The sequence below is a fragment of the Scyliorhinus torazame genome, chromosome 4 (genome assembly GCF_047496885.1).
Source record: "Scyliorhinus torazame isolate Kashiwa2021f chromosome 4, sScyTor2.1, whole genome shotgun sequence".
Lineage (NCBI taxonomy): Eukaryota > Metazoa > Chordata > Chondrichthyes > Carcharhiniformes > Scyliorhinidae > Scyliorhinus > Scyliorhinus torazame.
Genome location: NC_092710.1, coordinates 51,029,485 through 51,050,044, shown reverse-complemented (window position 1 = coordinate 51,050,044; position 20,560 = coordinate 51,029,485). Strand labels below are relative to the sequence as shown.

Here is a 20,560-nt window from a genome sequence, read left to right as displayed (position 1 = left end):
TTATTACAAGTATAAAAGATGAGATTTCTTGATGTACATGGCATTGGAGAGAACACAGTGTTGGTCATCTCCAATTAGATGACACTCAGAATCGTTTCACTTGGCTTTTTCCTGTTATGAAGGTGTTGGTTAGGAGGAGACTTTGCCCATGTTGGGCAATACTCATTAAATCTTTGAAGAATGAGAGGTGATCCTAGTGAAACATGTCCCATTCCGAGGAGGCGTGGCAGGCAAGATTAGGAGAAGATGTTCCTCTCATTTCAGTAATCTGGAGCTTCGTGAACATTAAAAGCGGGGCGAGGTTAAATTTAAGATGGAGCGGAGTGAGAATTGGTTCAACCTGAGGGTCGCTGGTATTTCCATTCCCTTTCCCAGCCAGCAGTGGAAGCTCTGACCAGAGGGACTGTCAGGAAAGTGGAACTAAGATCACAATCAGGCCATCCACGGTATCGCTGCTCGATGGGCCGAATCGCCTATTGCTGATCCTGTGTATTACTATATTCATGATTCCAATTATTCTTAATTTATTTTAATTTATTCAAGATAATATTCGAGGTTGGAGTACATACTCCCAGTTCAGCCATTTTAACCATTGTGTTATTCCAATCAATCTGCACATCACAGCCCGTTTCTAGCATCAGAACCGTGTGAGTTCAAGTCAGCATTGAAGAGCGGCCGCATTGTCAGATCGTAATACTTGGGATAGTTCCACATAACAAGAGGTTTAGTGCTGTGAATAACAACTCACAGTCTGAGGCTCAGTGCTGGGGACAGGGCCACACTGACAGAGGTTCAGTACTGGGGATAGTGTCACACAGACAGAGGCTCAGTACTGGGGATAGTGTCACACAGACAGAGGCTCAGTACTGGGGATAGTGCCACACAGTCAGAGGCTCAGTACTGGGGATAGTGTCACACAGTCAGAGGCTCAGTACTGGGGATAGTGCCACACAGTCAGAGGCTCAGTACTGGGGATAGTGTCACACAGTCAGAGGCTCAGTACTGGGGAGAGTGCCACACAGTCAGAGGCTCAGTACTGGGGATAGTGCCACACAGTCAGAGGCTCAGTACTGGGAATAGTGCCACACAGTCAGAGGCTCAGTACTGACAATAGTGCCAGACAGTCAGAGGTTCAGTACTAGGGTTAGTGCCACACAGTCAGAGGCTCAGTACTGGGGATAGAGCCACACAGTCAGAGGCTCAGTACTGACAATAGGGCCACACAGTCAGATGTTAAGCACTGGGGACAGTGCCAGACAGTCAGAGGCTCAGTACTGAGGATAGTGCCACACAGTCAGAGGCTCAGTACTGGGGACATGACCACACAGTCAGAGGCTCAGTACTGGGGATAGTGCGACACAGTCAGAGGCTCAGTACTGGGGATAGTGCCACACAGTCAGAGGCTCAGTACGGGGGATAGTGCCACACTGACAGAGGTTCAGTACTGGGGATAGTGTCACACAGACAGAGGCTCAGTACTGGGGATAGTGTCACACAGACAGAGGCTCAGTACTGGGGATAGTGCCACACAGTCAGAGGCTCAGTACTGGGGATAGTGTCACACAGTCAGAGGCTCAGTACTGGGGATAGTGCCACACAGTCAGAGGCTCAGTACTGGGGATAGTGTCACACAGTCAGAGGCTCAGTACTGGGGAGAGTGCCACACAGTCAGAGGCTCAGTACTGGGGATAGTGCCACACAGTCAGAGGCTCAGTACTGGGAATAGTGCCACACAGTCAGAGGCTCAGTACTGACAATAGTGCCAGACAGTCAGAGGTTCAGTACTAGGGTTAGTGCCACACAGTCAGAGGCTCAGTACTGGGGATAGAGCCACACAGTCAGAGGCTCAGTACTGACAATAGGGCCACACAGTCAGATGTTAAGCACTGGGGACAGTGCCAGACAGTCAGAGGCTCAGTACTGAGGATAGTGCCACACAGTCAGAGGCTCAGTACTGGGGACATGACCACACAGTCAGAGGCTCAGTACTGGGGATAGTGCGACACAGTCAGAGGCTCAGTACTGGGGATAGTGCCACACAGTCAGAGGCTCAGCACTGAGGATAGTGCCACACAGTCAGAGGCTCAGTACTGGGGATAGTGCCACACAGTCAGAGGATCAGTACTGAGGATAGTGCCACACAGTCAGAGACTCAGTACTGGGGATATTGCCACACAGTCAGAGACTCAGTACTGGGGATAGTGCCACACAGTCAGAGGCTCAGTACTGGGGATAGTGCCACACAGTCAGAGGCTCGGTACGGGGGATAGTGCCACACAGTCAGAGGCTCCGTACTGGGGTTAGTGCCACACAGTCAGAGGCTCAGTACTGGGGGATAGTGCCACACATTCAGAGGCTCAGCACTGGGGATAGTGCCACACATTCCGAGGCTCAGTACTGGGGATAGTGCCACACAGTCAGAGGCTCAGTACTGGGGTTAGTGCCACACAGTCAGAGGCTCAGTACTGGGGACAGTGCCACACACTCAGAGGTTCAATACTGAGGATAGTGCCACACAGTCAGAGGCTCAGTACTGAGGATAGTGTCACACAGTCAGAGGCTCAGTACGGGGAATAGTGTCACACAGTCAGAGGCTCAGTACTGGGGATAGTGCCACGCAGTCAGAGGTTCAGTACTGGGGATAGTGCCACACAGTCAGAGGTTCAGTACTGGGGATAGTGCCACACAGTCAGAGGCTCAGTACTGGGGTTAGTGCCACACAGTCAGAGGCTCAGTACTGGGGATAGTGCCACACAGTCAGAGGCTCAGTACTGGGGATAGTGCCACACAGTCAGAGGCTCAGTCCTGGGGATAGTGCCACACAGTCAGAGGCTCAGTACTGGGGATAGTGCCACACAGTCAGAGGCTCAGTACTGGGGATAGTGCCACACAGTCAGAGGCTAAGTACTGGGGATAGTGCCACACAGTCAGAGGCTCAGTACTGGGGATAGAGCCACACAGTCAGAGGCTCAGTACTGGGGATAGTGCCACACGGTCAGAGGCTCAGTACTGGGGATAGTGCCACACAGTCAGAGGCTCAGTACTGGGAATAGTGCCACACAGTCAGAGGCTCAGTACTGGGGATAGTGCCACACAGTCAGAGGCTCAGTACTGGGGATAGTGCCACACAGTCAGAGGCTCAGTACTGGGGATAGTGTCACACAGTCAGAGGCTCATTACTGGGGATAGAGCCACACAGTCAGAGGCTCAGTACTGGGGATAGTGCCACACAGTCAGAGGCTCAGCACTGAGCATAGTGCCACACAGTCAGAGGCTCAGTACTGGGGATAGTGCCACACATTCAGAGGCTCAGTACTGAGGATAGTGCCACACAGTCAGAGACACAGTACTGGGGATAGTGCCACACAGTCAGAGACTCAGCACTGGGGATAGTGCCACACAGTCAGAGGCTCAGTACTGGGGTTAGTGCCACACAGTCAGAGGCTCGGTACTGGGGATAGTGCCACACAGTCAGTGGCTCAGTACTGGGGATAGTGCCACATATTCAGAGGCTCAGTACTGGGGGATAGTGCCACACCTTCAGAGGCTCAGCACTGGGGATAGTGCCACACATTCCGAGGCTCAGTACTGGGGATAGTGCCACACAGTCAGAGGCTCAGTACTGGGGACAGTGCCACACAGTCAGAGTTTCAGTACTGGGGATAGTGCCACACAGTCAGAGGCTCAGTACTGGGGATAGTATCACACAGTCAGAGGCTCAGTACTGGGGATAGTGCCACACAGTCAGAGGTTCAGTACTGGGGATAGTGCCACACAGTCAGAGGCTCAGTACTAGGGTTAGTGCCACACAGTCAGAGGCTCAGTACTGGGGATAGTGCCACACAGTCAGAGGCTCAGTACTGGGGATAGTGCCACACAGTCAGAGGCTCAGTCCTGGGGATAGTGCCACACAGTCAGAGGCTCAGTACTGGGGATAGTGCCACACAGTCAGAGGCTCAGTACTGGGGATAGTGCCACACGGTCAGAGGCTCACTACTGGGGATAGAGCCACACAGTCAGAGGCTCAGTACTGGGGATAGTGCCACACGGTCAGAGGCTCAGTACTGGGGATAGTGCCACACAGTCAGAGGCTCAGTACTGGGGATAGTGCCACACAGTCAGAGGCTCAGTACTGGGGATAGTGCCACACAGTCAGAGGCTCAGTACTGGGGATAGTGCCACACAGTCAGAGGCTCAGTACTGGGGATAGTGTCACACAGTCAGAGGCTCAGTACTGGGGATAGAGCCACACAGTCAGAGGCTCAGTACTGGGGATAGTGCCACACAGTCAGAGGCTCAGTACTGAGGATAGTGCCACACAGTCAGAGGCTCAGTACTGAGGATAGTGCCACACAGTCAGAGGCTCAGTACTGACGATAGTGCCACACAGTCAGAGGCCCAGTACTGGGGATAGTACCCACAGTCAGAGGCTCAGTACTGGGGATAGTGCCACACAATCAGAGGCTCAGTACTGGGGATAGTGCCACACAGTCAGAGGCTCAGTACTGGGGATAGTGCCACACAGTCAGAGGCTCAGTACTGGGGATAGAGCCACACAGTCAGAGGCTCAGTACTGGGGATAGTTACACACAGTCAGAGGCTCAGTACTGGTTTTATTGAAATTTTTTTTCCCTGAGCAACATTTTTCCCGCTTACAAAACAAACAAAACGATAACAATAACAAAACAGAATTTTTAAAAAACTTTTTAACAATAATAATAATAATAATAATATACAAGTAACAAAACCTCGTACTCTATTGACCTATACTGAACTAAGCCTCCTCCCCCCTCCCCGCCCCCCCCCTCCTCCCTGGGTTGCTGCTGCTGGTCATCTGTCTTCCCTCTAACGTTCCCCTTGGTAGTCGAGAAATGGCTGCCACCGCCTGGTGAACCCTTGAGCCGATCCTCTCAGGGCAAACTTTATCTGCTCCAGTTTAATAAACCCCGCCATATCGTTTACCCAGGCCTCCAGTCCGGGGGGTTTCGCCTCCTTCCACATGAGTAGGATCCTGCGCCGGGCTACTAGGGACGCAAAGGCCACGACATCGGCCTCTTTCGCCTCCTGCACTCCCGGCTCTTCCGCAACTCCAAATAGAGCTAACCCCCAGCCTGGTTTGACCCGGGCCTTCACCACCTGCGAAACACTCCCGTCACTCCCTTCCAATACCCTTCCAGTGCCGGGCACGCCCAAAACATATGTGCGTGGTTTGCCGGGCTCCCGCCACACCTCCCACATTTGTCCTCCACTCCAAAGAACCTGCTCAATCTTGCCCCCATTATGTGTGCTCTATGTAACACCTTAAATTGAATCAGGCTAAGCCTGGCGCATGAGGAAGAGGAATTTACCCTGCTTAGGGCATCAGCCCACATACCCTCCTCTATCTCCTCCCCTAATTCTTCTTCCCACTTTCTTTTTAGTTCGCCCACCGACTCCTCCCCCTCTTCCCTCGTCTCTCTATAAATCTCTGACACCTTGCCCTCTCCGACCCACACCCCTGAAAGCACCCTGTCCTGTATCCCCTGTGTCGGGAGCCGCGGAAATTCCCTCACCTGCATATATCTCAAGAAATTCCCCCGGGGTAACTTATACTTTTCCTCCAGTGCTCCCAAGCTCGCAAAAGTCCCATCTATGAATAAATCTCCCACCTTCCTAATTCCCAACTGGTACCAGCTCTGAAATCCTCCATCCATTCTTCCTGGGGCGAACCTATGGTTGTTCCTGATAGGGGACCCCACCAGGGCTCCCCGCACCCCTCTCTGTCGCCTCCACTGTCCCCATATGTTCAGTGTTGCCGCCACCACCGGGTTCGTGGTGTACTTTTTCGGTGAGAACGGTAGCGGCGCCGTCACCAGCGCCTCGAGCTTCGTCCCTTTACAGGACCTTCTCTCCAGCCTTTTCCATGCCGCTCCCTCACCCTCCATCATCCATCTATGTATCATTGCCACATTGGCGGCCCAATAATAATCTCCCAAGTTCGGCAGTGCCAGTCCTCCTCTGTGCTGCAGGAACCCCCTCCTTACTCTCGGAACTTTCCCTGCCCACACAAAGCTCGTAATGCTCCAATCTATTTTATTAAAAAAGGTCCTGGTGATTAAAATAGGGAGACATTGAAATACAAATAAGAACCTCCGGAGGACCATCATCTTAATTGCCTGCACCCTGCCCGCCAGCGATAAAGGCTGCATGTCCCACCTCTTAAAGTCCTCCTCCATTTGTTCTACCAGCCGTGTCAGATTAAGTCTGCGCAAGGTTCCCCAGCTCCTAGCGATCTGAATCCCCAAGTATCGGAAGTTTCTTTCCACTTTCCTTAGCGGCAAGCCTTCTATCTCTCTACTCTGGTCCCCTGGATTTATCACATATAATTCACTCTTCCCCATGTTTAACCTATACCCCGAAAATTCCCCGAACCTCCTCAAGATTCGCATAACCTCTATCATCCCCCCCGCTGGGTCCGACACGTATAGCAATAGGTCATCCGCGTATAACGAGACTCGGTGTTCTTCTCCCCCTCTAGTCACCCCTCTCCATTTCCTGGAGTCTCTCAGCGCCATGGCCAGAGGTTCAATTGCCAGCGCAAACAACAATGGAGACAGCGGGCATCCCTGTCTTGTTCCCCTATATAATCGGAAATACTCCGATCTATGTCGACCTGTAACTACGCTTGCCGTTGGTGCCCCATAAAGTAGTCTAACCCAGCGAATAAATCCGTTCCCAAACCCAAACCTCCTTAACACTTCCCATAAATACTCCCACTCCACCCTATCAAATGCCTTCTCTGCGTCCATTGCCGCCACTATCTCTGCCTCCCCCTCCACTGAGGGCATCATTATCACCCCTAATAGCCGTCGCACGTTAACATTCAATTGTCTCCCTTTTACGAACCCTGTCTGGTCTTCGTGCACCACCCCTGGGACACAGTCCTCTATCCTCGATGCCAGCACCTTTGCTAGCAGTTTGACGTCCACGTTCAATAGTGAAATAGGTCTATAGGACCCACACTGCATCGGATCTTTGTCCCTCTTCAAAATTAGCGATATCGTCGCCTCCGACATTGTCGGGGGTCGTGTCCCCCCTACCCTGGCCTCATTGAACGTCCTCGTCAACAACGGGGCCAACAAGTCCACATATTTTCTGTAGAATTCCACCGGGAACCCATCCGGCCCCGGGACCTTCCCTGCTTGCATGCTTCCCAGTCCCTTAATAACCTCGTCCACCTCAATCGGCGCCCCCAGGCCTGCCACCGCCTGCTCCTCCACTTTCGGGAACCTCAACTGGTCCAGGAACTGCCGCATCCCCTCCTCTCCCTCTGGGGGCTGAGACCTATACAGTTCTTCATAAAAGGTCTTAAACACCTCATTTATCTTTCCTGTCCTTCGCACAGTGTCTCCCCTTTCATCCCTAATTCCTCCTATCTCCCTCGCTGCTGCCCTCTTTCGCAGTTGGTGCACCAACAGGCGACTAGCCTTTTCCCCATATTCATACCTCCTCCCCTGTGCCTTCCTCCACAGTACCTCCGCCTTTCTGGTGGTCAGAAGGTCAAACTCGGTCTGGAGTCGTCTCCTCTCCCTGTACAGCTCCTCCTCCGGGGTCTCTGCAAATTCCCTGTCCACCCTTAAAATCTCCCCCAGTAATCTATCCCTTTCCTTGGCCTCTGTTTTCCTTTTGTGGGCCCCAATAGAAATCAGCTCTCCTCTGACCACCGCTTTTAGTGCTTCCCAGACCACTCCCACAGGGACCTCGCCGTCGTCATTGACCTCCAGGTACCTCTCGATACACCCCCTCACACTTGCACACACTCCCTCATCCGCCATCAGTCCCACATCTAATCGCCAGAGTGTTCTCTGCTCCCTGTCCTCTCCTACTTCCAGGTCCACCCAATGTGGGGCATGATCCGAAACCGCTATGGCTGAGTATTCAGCTTCTTCCACCCTAGAGATCAACGACCTTCCTAAAACAAAAAAATCTATCCGGGAGTACACTTTATGGACGTGGGAGAAGAAGGAATACTCCCTAGCCCTGGGTCTAAGAAATCGCCATGGATCCACTCCCCCCATTTGGTCCATAAACCCCTTAAGTACCTTGGCCGCTGCCGGCCTTCTTCCAGTCCTTGAGCTGGATCTATCTAGCCCCGGGTCCAGCACCATATTAAAGTCCCCTCCTAAAATCAAATTTCCTACCTCCAGGTCCGCTATACGCCCCAGCATCCATCTCATGAACCCCGCATCGTCCCAATTTGGGGCATACACATTAACCAACACGACCTCCATTCCCTCCAGCATACCACTCACCATTACATATCTACCTCCACTATCTGCTACGATGTTCTTTGCTTCAAATGCTACCCGTTTCCCCACCAAAATGGCCACCCCGCTGTTCTTTGCGTCCAGTCCTGAGTGGAACACCTGTCCCACCCATCCTTTCCTTAGCCTAACTTGGTCTGCCACCTTCAGGTGCGTCTCTTGGAGCATAGCCACGTCTGCCCTCAGTCCTTTCAAATGCGCGAGCGCTCGGGCCCTTTTTATCGGTCCATTCAGGCCTCTCACGTTCCACGTGATCAGCCTTACTGGGGGGCTACCTGCCCCCCTCCCGTGTCGACTAGCCATTACCTTCTCTAGGCCAGTCCCATATCCCGCCTCCGCGCTCCCGCTCGCTCCCCCAGCGTTGCATTCCGCCCCCGACCACCCTCTCTTTAGCCATTTCCTTTTGGATTTCACAGCAGCAACCCGGTTGTCCCCTCCCACCGCCCCCCCCCCCCAACCCCCCGCCCCCCCCTCCCTATCTAGCTTGATTGCTCCCCTCATATCACTTCCGTAAGTCAGCTGACTTCAACTGACCCCGGCTACTCCTGCTCCCTCCTCGACCCCCCCCGGTGTGAGGGAACTCCCATCCGCCTTGCGCCTATTTTCCCGCCTTATTCTTTCTGGCGCGGGAACATCCCTTTACCTGACCCGCCTCTTATGGCGCAGCTCCCTTTCCCCTCCCCCTCTCCTTCCCCATTCTCCGACTATGTCCCGCCTCTCCCCCCTCACCGGCGCCCACATTTCCCCAGTGTCCCCCCCTTCCCTGTTTACTTCCCCATCCCATTAACAAAAACAATAATAACAACAATAACAGTTCCCTGCAGCATCAGTCCCTCAGTTCCGGTCCAGTTTCTCTTCATTGATGAAGGACCATGCTTCCTCCGCCGTCTCGAAATAATAGCGTCTCTCCTGATGCGTGACCCATAGCCTTGCCGGCTGCAGCATCCCAAACTTCACCTTCCTTTTGTGCAAAACCTCTTTGGCTCGGTTGAAGCTCGCCCTCCTTCTCGCCACCTCCGCACTCCAATCCTGGTAGATCCTTACCACCGCATTCTCCCATCTGCTACTCCGCACCTTTTTAGCCCATCTCATGACCTCTTCTCTGTCATTAAGGCGGTAGAATCGCACGATTATCGTCCTCAGTGGCTCTCCCGCTTTTGGTCTTCTCGCCGGGATCCGATTTGCCCACTCCACCTCCATGGGGCCCGCAGGGGCCTCAGCACCCATCAGTGAGCTCAGCATCTTACTTGCGTACGCTCCACAGTCCACTCCTTCCACACCCCCCGGGAGACCTAGTATCCTCAGGTTCTTCCTTCGCGCTCCATTTTCAAGGGCCTCAATCCTGTCAGCACACTTTTTATGAAGTGCCTTGTGTGTCTGAGTCTTGACCGCCAGGCCCAGGACCTCGTCCTCAATACCTGACACCTTCTGCTCCACCACGCGAACTTCAGTCTCCTGGGTCTTTAAAGTCTCCTTAAGCCCCTCAATTGCCTGTAACAACGGGGTCATTACGTCCTTCTTCAGCAGGTCCACGCACCGTCTCACCACCTCGTCCTGCTCAGGCCCCCATATCACCTGTGGTTTCTCCGCCGCCATTTTGTTCCACTCCCTCTGACCTCCTGGCTGCAGATTCTTCGGGCTGTAGCCGCCGCCGCCGGTTTTTCCCTCCGTCGTTCGGGGGGGACTCCCTTCCCTCGCGCCTCGCACCGGGTTTTTCGGCCGTCAAAGTCCCCGTTGGGGCTCTTAAAAGAGCCCGAAGTTCCGTCGGAGCTGGAGCCGCCGAAACGTGCGGCTAGCTCATCCCTGCCGCAACCGGAACTCGGCTCAGTACTGGTTTAAGTTGGTGCTGTGACTTAGCTTGTTAAAGCGCCTGTCTAAGTAAACAGGAGATTCTAAGTTCAAATCTCAGCAGTGCCTTCATACCTTTACGTCAAAACAAGTAACCTGTTATGAAAAGCTCCCAATTTAATGGTGAGTGCAGAGTTTGTTGGCAAAATCTCCATGGCACTAACCTTGAAGGTGCCCTCCCTACTCTTAGACTAGGGAAAGAGTAGGACCAGTCAAGGACAGGGATGGGAAGTTGTGTGTGGAGTCTGAAGAGATAGGCGAGATACTAAATGAATATTTTTTGTCAGTATTCACTTAGGATAAAGATAATGTTGTGGAGGAGAATGCTGAGACCCAGGCTAATAGAATAGATGGCATTGAGGTACGTAGGGAAGAGGTGTTGGCAATTCTGGACAGGCTGAAAATAGATAAGTCCCCGGGTCCTGATGGGATTTATCCTAGGATTCTCTGGGAGGCCAGGGAAGAGATTGCTGGACCTTTGGCTTTGATTTTTATGTCATTATTGGCTACAGGAATAGTGCCAGAGGACTGGAGGATAGCAAATGTGGTCCCTTTGTTCAAAAAGGGGAGCAGAGACAACCCCGGCAACTATAGACCAGTGAGCCTCACGTCTGTAGTGGGTAAAGTCTTGGAGGGGATTATAAGAGACAAGATTTATAATCATCTAGATAGGAATAATATGATCAGGGATAGTCAGCATGGCTTTGTGAAGGGTAGGTCATGCCTCAAAAACCTTATCGAGTTCTTTGAGAAGGTGACTGAACAGGTAGACGAGGGTAGAGCAGTTGATGTGGTGTATATGGATTTCAGCAAAGCGTTTGATAATGTTCCCCACGGTAGGCTATTGCAGAAAATACGGAGGCTGGGGATTGAGGGTGATTTAGAGATGTGGATCAGAAATTGGCTAGCTGAAAGAAGACAGAGGGTGGTGGTTGATGGGAAATGTTCAGAATGGAGTTCAGTTACAAGTGGAGTACCACAAGGATCTGTTCTGGGGCCGTTGCTGTTTGTCATTTTTATCAATGACCTAGAGGAAGGCGCAGAAGGGTGGGTGAGTAAATTTGCAGACGATACTAAAGTCGGTGGTGTTGTCGATAGTGTGGAAGGATGTAGCAGGTTACAGAGGGATATAGATAAGCTGCAGAGCTGGGCTGAGAAGTGGCAAATGGAGTTTAATGTAGAGAAGTGTGAGGTGATTCACTTTGGAAGGAATAACAGGAATGCAGAATATTTGGCTAATGGTAAAGTTCTTGGAAGTGTGGATGAGCAGAGGGATCTAGGTGTCCATGTACATAGATCCCTGAAAGTTGCCACCCAGGTTGATAGGGTTGTGAAGAAGGCCTATGGAGTGTTGGCCTTTATTGGTAGAGGGATTGAGTTCCGGAGTCGGGAGGTCATGTTGCAGCTGTACAGAACTCTGGTACGGCCGCATTTGGAGTATTGCGTACAGTTCTGGTCCCGCATTATAGGAAGGACGTGGAGGCTTTGGAGCGGGTGCAGAGGAGATTTACCAGGATGTTGCCTGGTATGGAGGGAAAATCTTATTAGGAAAGGCTGATGGACTTGAGGTTGTTTTCGTTGGAGAGAAGAAGGTTAAGAGGAGACTTAATAGAGGCATACAAAATGATCAGGGGGTTAGATAGGGTGGACAGTGAGAGCCTTCTCCCGCGGATGGAAATGGCTGGCACGAGGGGACATAGCTTTAAACTGAGGGGTAATAGATATAGGACAGAGGTCAGAGGTAGGTTCTTTACGCAAAGAGTAGTGAGGCCGTGGAATGCCCTACCTGCTACAGTAGTGAACTCGCCAACATTGAGGGCATTTAAAAGTTTATTGGATAAACATATGGATGATAATGGCATAGTGTAGGTTAGATGGCTTTTGTTTCGGTGCAACATCGTGGACCGAAGGGCCTGTACTGCGCTGTATTGTTCTATGTTCTATGTAATCACTCAATCTTTGCTCACAGACATCGCTGACAAACATTCAAAATGTTCCTACTGGATTTCCTGAGGTCAATTTCCTGTCGTGCATTCAAAGGAAAATACTGCACATGTTGTGAATCTGCATGAGAAACTAAAAATGATTGGATTAAAGCTCATATAATGGGCCCTGGTAGCTCAGTAGGTCGAGCATCAGACTTTAAATCTGAGGGTCCAGAGTTCAAGTTCCTGTCAGGGCTTTGATTTAGATAGAGCAGACAAACACGTGGCTAAACAGCTGGTGTAGGAGGGAGGGTTTCCGTTATCTGGACCACTGGGAGCTCTTCCGGGGCAGGTGTGACCTGTATAAAATGGACGGGTTGCATCTAAACCGGAGAGGCATAAATATCCTGGCCGCGAGGTTTGCTCGTGTCACACGGGAGGGTTTAAACTAGTATGGCAGGGGGGTGGGCACGGGAGCAATAGGTCAGAAGGTGAGAGCATTGAGGGAGAACTAGGGAATAGGGACAGTGTGGCTCTGAGGCAGAGCAGACAGGGAGAAGTTGCTGAACACAGTGGGTCTGGTGGCCTGAAGTGCATATGTTTTAATGCAAGGAGCATTACGGGTAAGGCAGATGAACTTAGAGCTTGGATTACTACTTGGAACTATGATGTTGTTGCCATTACAGAGACCTGGTTGAGGGAACGGCAGGATTGGCAGCGAAACGTTCCAGGATTTAGATGTTTCAGGCGGGATAGAGGGGGATGTAAAAGGGGAGGCGGAGTTGCGCTACTTGTTCGGGAGAATATCACAGTTATACTGCGAGAGGACACCTCCGAGGGCAGTGAGGCTATATGGGTAGAAATCAGGAATAAGAAGGGTGCAGTCACAATGTTGGGGGTATACTACAGGCCTCCCAACAGCCAGCGGGAGATGGAGGAGCAGATAGGTAGACAGATTTTGGAAAAGAGTAAAAACAACAGGGTTGTGGTGATGGGAGACTTCAACTTCCCCAATATTGACTGGGACTCACTTAGTGCCAGGGGCTTAGAAGGGGCGGAGTTTGTAAGGAGCATCCAGGAGGGCTTCTTAAAACAATATGTAAACAGTCCAACTAGGGAAGGGGCGGTACTGGACCTGGTATTGGGGAATGAGCCCGGCCAGGTGGTAGATGTTTCAGTAGGGGAGCATTTCGGTAACAGTGACCACAATTCAGTAAGTTTTAAAGTACTGGTGGACAAGGATAAGAGTGGTCCGAGGATAAATGTGCTAAATTGGGGGAAGGCTAATTATAACAATATTAGGCAGGAACTGAAGAACATAGATTGGGGGCGGATGTTTGAGGGCAAATCAACATCTGACATGTGGGAGGCTTTCAAGTGTCAGTTGAAAGGAATACAGGACAGGCATGTTCCTGTGAGGAAGAAAGATAAATACGGCAATTTTCGGGAACCTTGGATGACGAGTGATATTGTAGGCCTCGTCAAAAAGAAAAAGGAGGCATTTGTCAGGGCTAAAAGGCTGGGAACAGACGAAGCCTGTGTGGCATATAAGGAAAGTAGGAAGGAACTTAAGCAAGGAGTCAGAAGGGCTAGAAGGGGTCATGAAAAGTCATTGGCAAATAGGGTTAAGGAAAATCCCAAGGCTTTTTACACGTACATAAAAAGCAAGAGGGTAGCCAGGGAAAGGGTTGGCCCACTGAAGGATAGGCAAGGGAATCTATGTGTGGAGCCAGAGGAAATGGGCGAGGTACTAAATGAATACTTTGCATCAGTATTCACCAAAGAGAAGGAATTGGTAGATGTTGAGTCTGGAGAAGGGGGTGTAGATAGCCTGGGTCACATTGTGATCCAAAAAGACGAGGTGTTGGGTGTCTTAAAAAATATTAAGGTAGATAAGTCCCCAGGGCCGGATGGGATCTACCCCAGAATACTGAAGGAGGCTGGCCTTGACAGAAATCTTTGGATCCTCGCTGTCTTCAGGGGATGTCCCGGAGGACTGGAGAATAGCCAATGTTGTTCCTCTGTTTAAGAAGGGTAGCAAGGATAATCCTGGGAACTACAGGCCGGTGAGCCTTACTTCAGTGGTAGGGAAATTACTGGAGAGAATTCTTCGAGACAGGATCTACTCCCATTTGGAAGCAAATGGACGTATTAGTGAGAGGCAGCACGGTTTTGTGAAGGGAAGGTCGTGTCTCACTAACTTGATAGAGTTTTTCGAGGAGGTCACTAAGATGATTGATGCAGGTAGGGCAGTAGATGTTGTCTATATGGACTTCAGTAAGGCCTTTGACAAGGTCCCTCATGGTAGACTAGTACAAAAGGTGAAGTCACACGGGATCAGGGGTGAACTGGCAAGGTGGATACAGAACTGGCTAGGCCATAGAAGGCAGAGGGTAGCAATGGAGGGATGCTTTTCTCATTGGAGGGCTGTGACCAGTGGTGTTCCACAGGGATCAGTGCTGGGACCTTTGCTCTTTGTAGTATATATAAATGATTTGGAGGAAAATGTAACTGGTCTGATTAGCAAGTTTGCAGACGACACAAGGGTTGGTGGAATTGCGGATAGCGATGAGGACTGTCTGAGGATACAGCAGGATTTAGATTGTCTGGAGACTTGGGCGGAGAGATGGCAGATGGAGTTTAATCCGGACAAATGTGAGGTAATGCATTTTGGAAGGGCTAATGCAGGTAGGGAATATACAGTGAATGGTAGAACCCTCAAGAGTATTGAAAGTCAAAGAGATCTAGGAGTACAGGTCCACAGGTCATTGAAAGGGGCAACACAGGTGGAGAAGGTAGTCAAGAAGGCAAACGGCATGCTTGCCTTCATTGGCCGGGGCATTGAGTATAAGAATTGGCACGTCATGTTGCAGCTGTATAGAACCTTAGTTAGGCCACACTTGGAGTATAGTGTTCAATTCTGGTCGCCACACTACCAGAAGGATGTGGAGGCTTTAGAGAGGGTGCAGAAGAGATTTACCAGAATGTTGCCTGGTATGGAGGGCATAAGCTATGAGGAGCGATTGAATAAACTCGGTTTGTTCTCACTGGAACAAAGGAGGTTGAGGGGTGACCTGATAGAGGTATACAAAATTATGAGGGGCATAGACAGAGTGGATAGTCAGAGGCTTTTCCCCAGGGTAGAGGGGTCAATTACTAGGGGGCATAGGTTTAAGGTGAGAGGGGGAAAGTTTAGAGTAGATGTACGAGGCAAGTTTTTTACGCAGAGGGTAGTGGGTGCCTGGAACTCGCTACCGGAGGAGGTAGTTGAAGCAGGGACGATAGGGACATTTAAGGGGCATCTTGACAAATATATGAATAGGATGGGAATAGAAGGATACGGACCCAGGAAGTGTAGAAGATTGTAGTTTAGTCGGGCAGTATGGTCGGCACGGGCTTGGAGGGCCGAAGGGCCTGTTCCTGTGCTGTACATTTCTTTGTTCTTTGTTGTTCATAAAATTTGAGGATGTCTGCGGAGCCAGACACAAAGATAATGTTTCAAATCCATGTGATCCTTATTCCGAGCTGAAGCGAGGTTACATGCAATGGAGTAGATGAGGAAAATGGAAGTTGCATGAAAAGTGGGAGATATAGAAGTTTGACATAAATCAAGGGAAAGCAATTTTGAAGGTCAGTACCACAGAAATTTTGTCAACGTTTTCACCATTAAATGAGGAGCATTCTTCACAGGCTACATGCTTTGACCTGAATGTATAAAGGTACTGCTGAGATTTGAACTCAGGAGCCCCTGTTTACAAGACAGGCGCTTTAACCATCTAAGCCACAGCACCAACCTGCATGACAGCTTTGCAAGTGTGGAACAGAGTGCAAATTAAAATATTCATCGGCAATGGGGTTTTGAAAGTGTAAAAATTGCAGTTATTTCTGAAAGTTATTAATTTAAAAGCAGTTCTGCAGGAAAGAAGTATACAAACAGGAAATATTTTGCGAATTGTGAAATTATTAAACATGGCCAGAAAACTATAGTGGTATAATGCAGGACAAGTCCAGGAGAGAGTTTAAACATCAACTGAAAATCTAGCAAAAATTCTTGAAAACTCTAGACAGCTGATGCAATTTGGCAAACACGACATTGTCACGGTTCTTCCACTTTCCATAAAGCATCCTGCATTCTTTATTTTTTATCCTACAGTTCATTGGGAAGCAAACGCCTTGAGCCAAAATCAAAACACTGACGGGGACTTGAACCCTCAAATTAAAAGTCTGATGCTCTACCGACTGAGCTATCAAGGCCCATTCCAAAAAGTTCTCACAGCTCACTTCAAAGTCTCATATTGTATCTTTTGAAATTCCTTCACTGGTCATTCAGCCTCTCCAGCTCATTTCCCTCGCAAGCAGACCGGCAGCCTCCCTTCGGCTTCCTTTCTCAAATTCTTCAACTTGGACTCGCATTTTACCAATGACCTGAGATGTGACAACTGTTGTGACCCAGGGACATGCACTGGGACTTCAAGACATTGAAGATTACGTTTAGTTCGCTGAGATATCAGTGGGAAGCTGCAGAGATACAGATTATATTTTGAGAGAGGTAATAAAGCATGTCATCTGTTGTTTGATGTGGCAGAGTGTGAACGCAAGTAAGCTCATCGAGTAAAGTCGCAAATTATGCAAATCGCAAAGTTTCAGGGTGTAAATAGATCTGTCAACGCCATATCTTCAGAGAAAACGCCCCATCCTTTATCCCGCCCAAATCGTTCTTGCTGACATGCAGCAACATATATCGTCCAATAAAAAGGCAAATTACTGCGGATGTGAAATCTGGAAAAAAACAGGAAATTATGGAAAATCTCAGTGGATCTGGCAGCATCTGTGAAGAGAGAACCGAGCTAACGTTTCGAGGCTGGGTCACTCTTCATCAGAGTAAATTAGAGGATGTCTGTGGAGCCAGACACAGAGTTAATGTTTCAAATCCGTGTGATCCTTATTCAGAGCTGAAGTGAGGTTACATGCAATGGAGTAGATGAGGAAAATGGAAGTTGCGTGAAAAATGGGAGATATGGAAGTTTGAATCAAGTATGACATAAAACAAGGGAAAGCAATCTTGAAGGTCAGTACCACAGAAATGTTGTCAACATTTTCTGTGTTCACCATTAAATGAGGAGCATTCTTCATAGGCTACATGCTTTCACCTTAATGTATGAAGGTACTGCTGAGATTTGAACTCAGGATCTCCTGTTTACAAGACAGGCGCTTTAACCATCTAAGCCACAGCACCAATCTTCAAGACAACTTTGCAAGTGTAGAACAGATTTCAATTGTTTTGATTCAACATCAGTATTGTTGATTTCTCCTGCTGACTTTGAGAGTGCAAATTAAAATATTCATCGGCAATGGGGTTTTGAAAGTGTAAAAATTGCAGTTATTTCTGAAAGTTAATAATTTAAAAGCAGTTCTGCAAGAAAGAAGTATACAAACAGGAAATATTTTGCGAATTGGTAAGTGATTAAACATGGCCAGAAAACTACAGTGGTATAATGCAGGACAAGAGCAGGAGAAAGTTTAAACATCAACTGAAAATCTAGCAAAAATTCTTGAAAATTCTGGACGGCTGTTGCAATTTGGCAAACACGACGTTGTCACGGTTCTTCCACTTTCCATAAAGCATCCTGCATTCTTCATTTTTATTTCCGACCGTTCATTGGGAAGCAAACGCCTTGAGCCAAAACCAAATCCCTGACAGGGACTTGAACGCTGGACCCTCAAATTAAAAGTCTGATGTTCTACCGACTGAGCTACCAGGGCCCATTATAAAAATGTTCTCATAGCTCACTTCAAAGTCTCATATTGTATCTTTTGAATTTCCTTCACTGGTAATTCAGCCTCTCCAGCTCATTTCCCTCGCAAGCAGACCGGCAGCCTCCCTTTGGATTCCTTTCTCAAATTCTTCAACTTGGACTCGCATTTTACCAATGACCTGTGATGTGACAACTGTTGTTACCCAGGGACATGCACTGGGACTTCAAGTCATTGAAGATTACGTTTAGTTCGCTGAGATATGAGTGGGAAGCTGCAGAGATACAGATTGGATTTTGAGAGAGGGAATAAAGCATGTCATCTGTTGTTTGTTGTGGCAGAATGTGAACGCAAGTAAGCTCATCTAGTAAAGTAGCAAATTATGCAAATCGCAAAGTTTCAGGGTGTAAATAGATCTGTCAACGCCACATCTTCATGGAAAACGCCCCATCCTTTATCCTACCCAAATAGTTCTTGCTGACATGCAGCAACATATATCGTCCAATAAAAAGGCAAATTACTGCAGATGTGAAATCTGAATAAAAACAGGAAATGATGGAAAATCTCAGTGGTTCTGGCAGCATCTGTGAAGAGAGAACCGAGCTAACGTTTCGAGGCAGGGTCATTCTTCATCAGAGTAAATCATTTAATTGTTCTATCTTTGCTCACAGACATAGCTGACAAACATTCAAAATGTTCCTACTGGATTTCCTGAGGTCAATCCTGTCGTGCATTCAAAGGAAAATACTGCACCTGTTGTGAATGTGCATGAGAAACTAAAAATGATTGGATTAAAGCTCATGAAATTTGAGGATTTCTGTGGAGCCAAACACAAAGTTAATGTTTCAAACCTGTGTGATCCTTATTCAGAGCTGAAGCGAGGTTACATGCAATGGAGTAGATGAGGAAAATGGAAGTTGCGTGAAAAATGGGAGATATGGAAGTTTGAATCAAGTTTGACATAAATCAATCTTGAAGGTCAGTACCACAGAAATGATGTCAACATTGTCTGTGTTCACCATTAAATGAGAAGCATTCTTCACAGGCTACATGCTTTGACCTGAATGTATAAAGGTACTGCTCAGATTTGAACTCAAGACCTCCTGTTTACAAGACAGGCACTTTAACCATCTAAGCCACAGCACCAATCTGCAAGACAGGCTTGCAAGTGTGGAACAGATTTCAATTGTTTTGATTAAACATTTTGCACTTTGAGAGTGCAAATTAAAATATTCATTGTCACTGGGCTTTTGAAACTGAAAAATTGCAGTCATTTCTGAAAGTTGTTAATTTAAAAGCAGTTCTGCAGGAAAGAAGTATACAAACAGGAAATATTTTGCGAATTGGGAAATCATTAAACGTGGCCAGAAAACTATAGTGGTATAATGCTGGATAAGAACAGGAGAGAGTTTTTACGTTAACTGAAAATCTAGCAAAAATTCTTGAAAATTCTGGACGGCTGTTGCAATTTGGCAAACACGACGTTGTCACGGTTCTTCCACTTTCCATAAAGCATCCTGCATTCTTTATTTTTATTTCCGACCGTTCATTGGGAAGCAAACGCCTTGAGCCAAAATCATAGCCCTGACAGGGACTTGAACCCTGGACCCTCAGATTAAAAGTCTGATGCTCTACCTACTGAGCTACCACAGCCCATTATTAAAATATTCTCATAGCTGAATAAAGCGTGTCATCTGTTGTTTGTTGTGGCAGAGTGTGAACGCAAGTAAGCTCATCGAGAAAACTAACAGATTATGCAAATCGCAAATTTCAAAAATCATTTAATCATTCAATCTTTGCTCACAGACATCGCTGACAAACATTCAAAATGTTCCTACTGGGGACTTCAGGTGATGGCGGGCGGGAGGCGGCCGCACAATGGAGAGCCCCCGCTCGGGAACGGCAATTTCAGGGCTTTAAGCCCAGTCCCAGGGTCCGCGGAGGCGGCAGAAGAAGGGAGAAGGCACGGAGGAGGCACTGAGAAGACACAGGAGGAAAAAAAGAACAAAGAAAAATGTCGAGGGTGAGCAGAAAAACGGCCGAAAAAAAACCAGCTGGAGGTCCGTCGGGGAGTGGAAAGGTCACCACGGGGTCACCAGGAGAAATGGAGGCTGGAGCACCAGGGAAGGCCGCACTGCTTACGGCTGAAGAAATAACCAAGGTGATGGCTGCGGAATTTGAAAAGCAGTTGGCACAGATTGCGAAATGCATGGAGATGGTGAGGAAGGAGATGAGGGAGGTTTTGAGTGTGCTGGTGGAGGAGGCGGTTTCCCCAGTGAGGACGGAGGTGGCGAGCGCAGTGGCGGAGGTGCGAGAGCAAGGAGAGGCGCTGAAGGAAGTGGAGGAGACGTTATTGCAGCACGGTGATCAACTTGCCTCGATGGGGAAAGAGATGCGGAAGGTGACGGATACTAACAAGGATCTGCGAGGAAAAATGGAAGACCTGGAAAATAGATCCAGGTGACAGAACTTGAGGATTCTGGAGCTGCCCGAAGGAGTTGAAGGACCAAAGCCGACTGAGTATTTTGCCGCGATGCTGGCAAAACTACTGGGGGAGGGAGAGGACCCCTCCCGATATGAACTGGATCGGGCTCATTGGTCGTGGAGGCCTGTACCAAAGGCGAGTGAGCCGCCAAGGGCAGTGACTCTGTGCTTCCGTAAGTACAGTGTGAAAGAGAAGGTCCGGAGCTGGGCCAAGCAGAAGCGGGTGGTGCAGTGGGCTGGAGCTGG

At 49.0% G+C, this 20,560-nt stretch overlaps 4 non-coding genes across 4 annotated transcripts; all 4 read right to left on the bottom strand.

Annotated features, from left to right (window-relative positions):
* Window positions 1-15,793: 15,793 nt before the first annotated feature.
* trnat-ugu (transfer RNA threonine (anticodon UGU)) lies at window positions 15,794-15,867 on the bottom strand. The gene has a single exon. It is a non-coding gene; the product is annotated as a tRNA-Thr (tRNA).
* Window positions 15,868-17,238: 1,371 nt separating this feature from the next.
* On the bottom strand, window positions 17,239-17,312 carry trnat-ugu (transfer RNA threonine (anticodon UGU)). Its single transcript has one exon. It is a non-coding gene; the product is annotated as a tRNA-Thr (tRNA).
* Window positions 17,313-18,902: 1,590 nt separating this feature from the next.
* trnat-ugu (transfer RNA threonine (anticodon UGU)) lies at window positions 18,903-18,976 on the bottom strand. Its single transcript has one exon. It is a non-coding gene; the product is annotated as a tRNA-Thr (tRNA).
* Window positions 18,977-19,410: 434 nt separating this feature from the next.
* trnak-uuu (transfer RNA lysine (anticodon UUU)) lies at window positions 19,411-19,483 on the bottom strand. Its single transcript has one exon. It is a non-coding gene; the product is annotated as a tRNA-Lys (tRNA).
* Window positions 19,484-20,560: the final 1,077 nt, after the last annotated feature.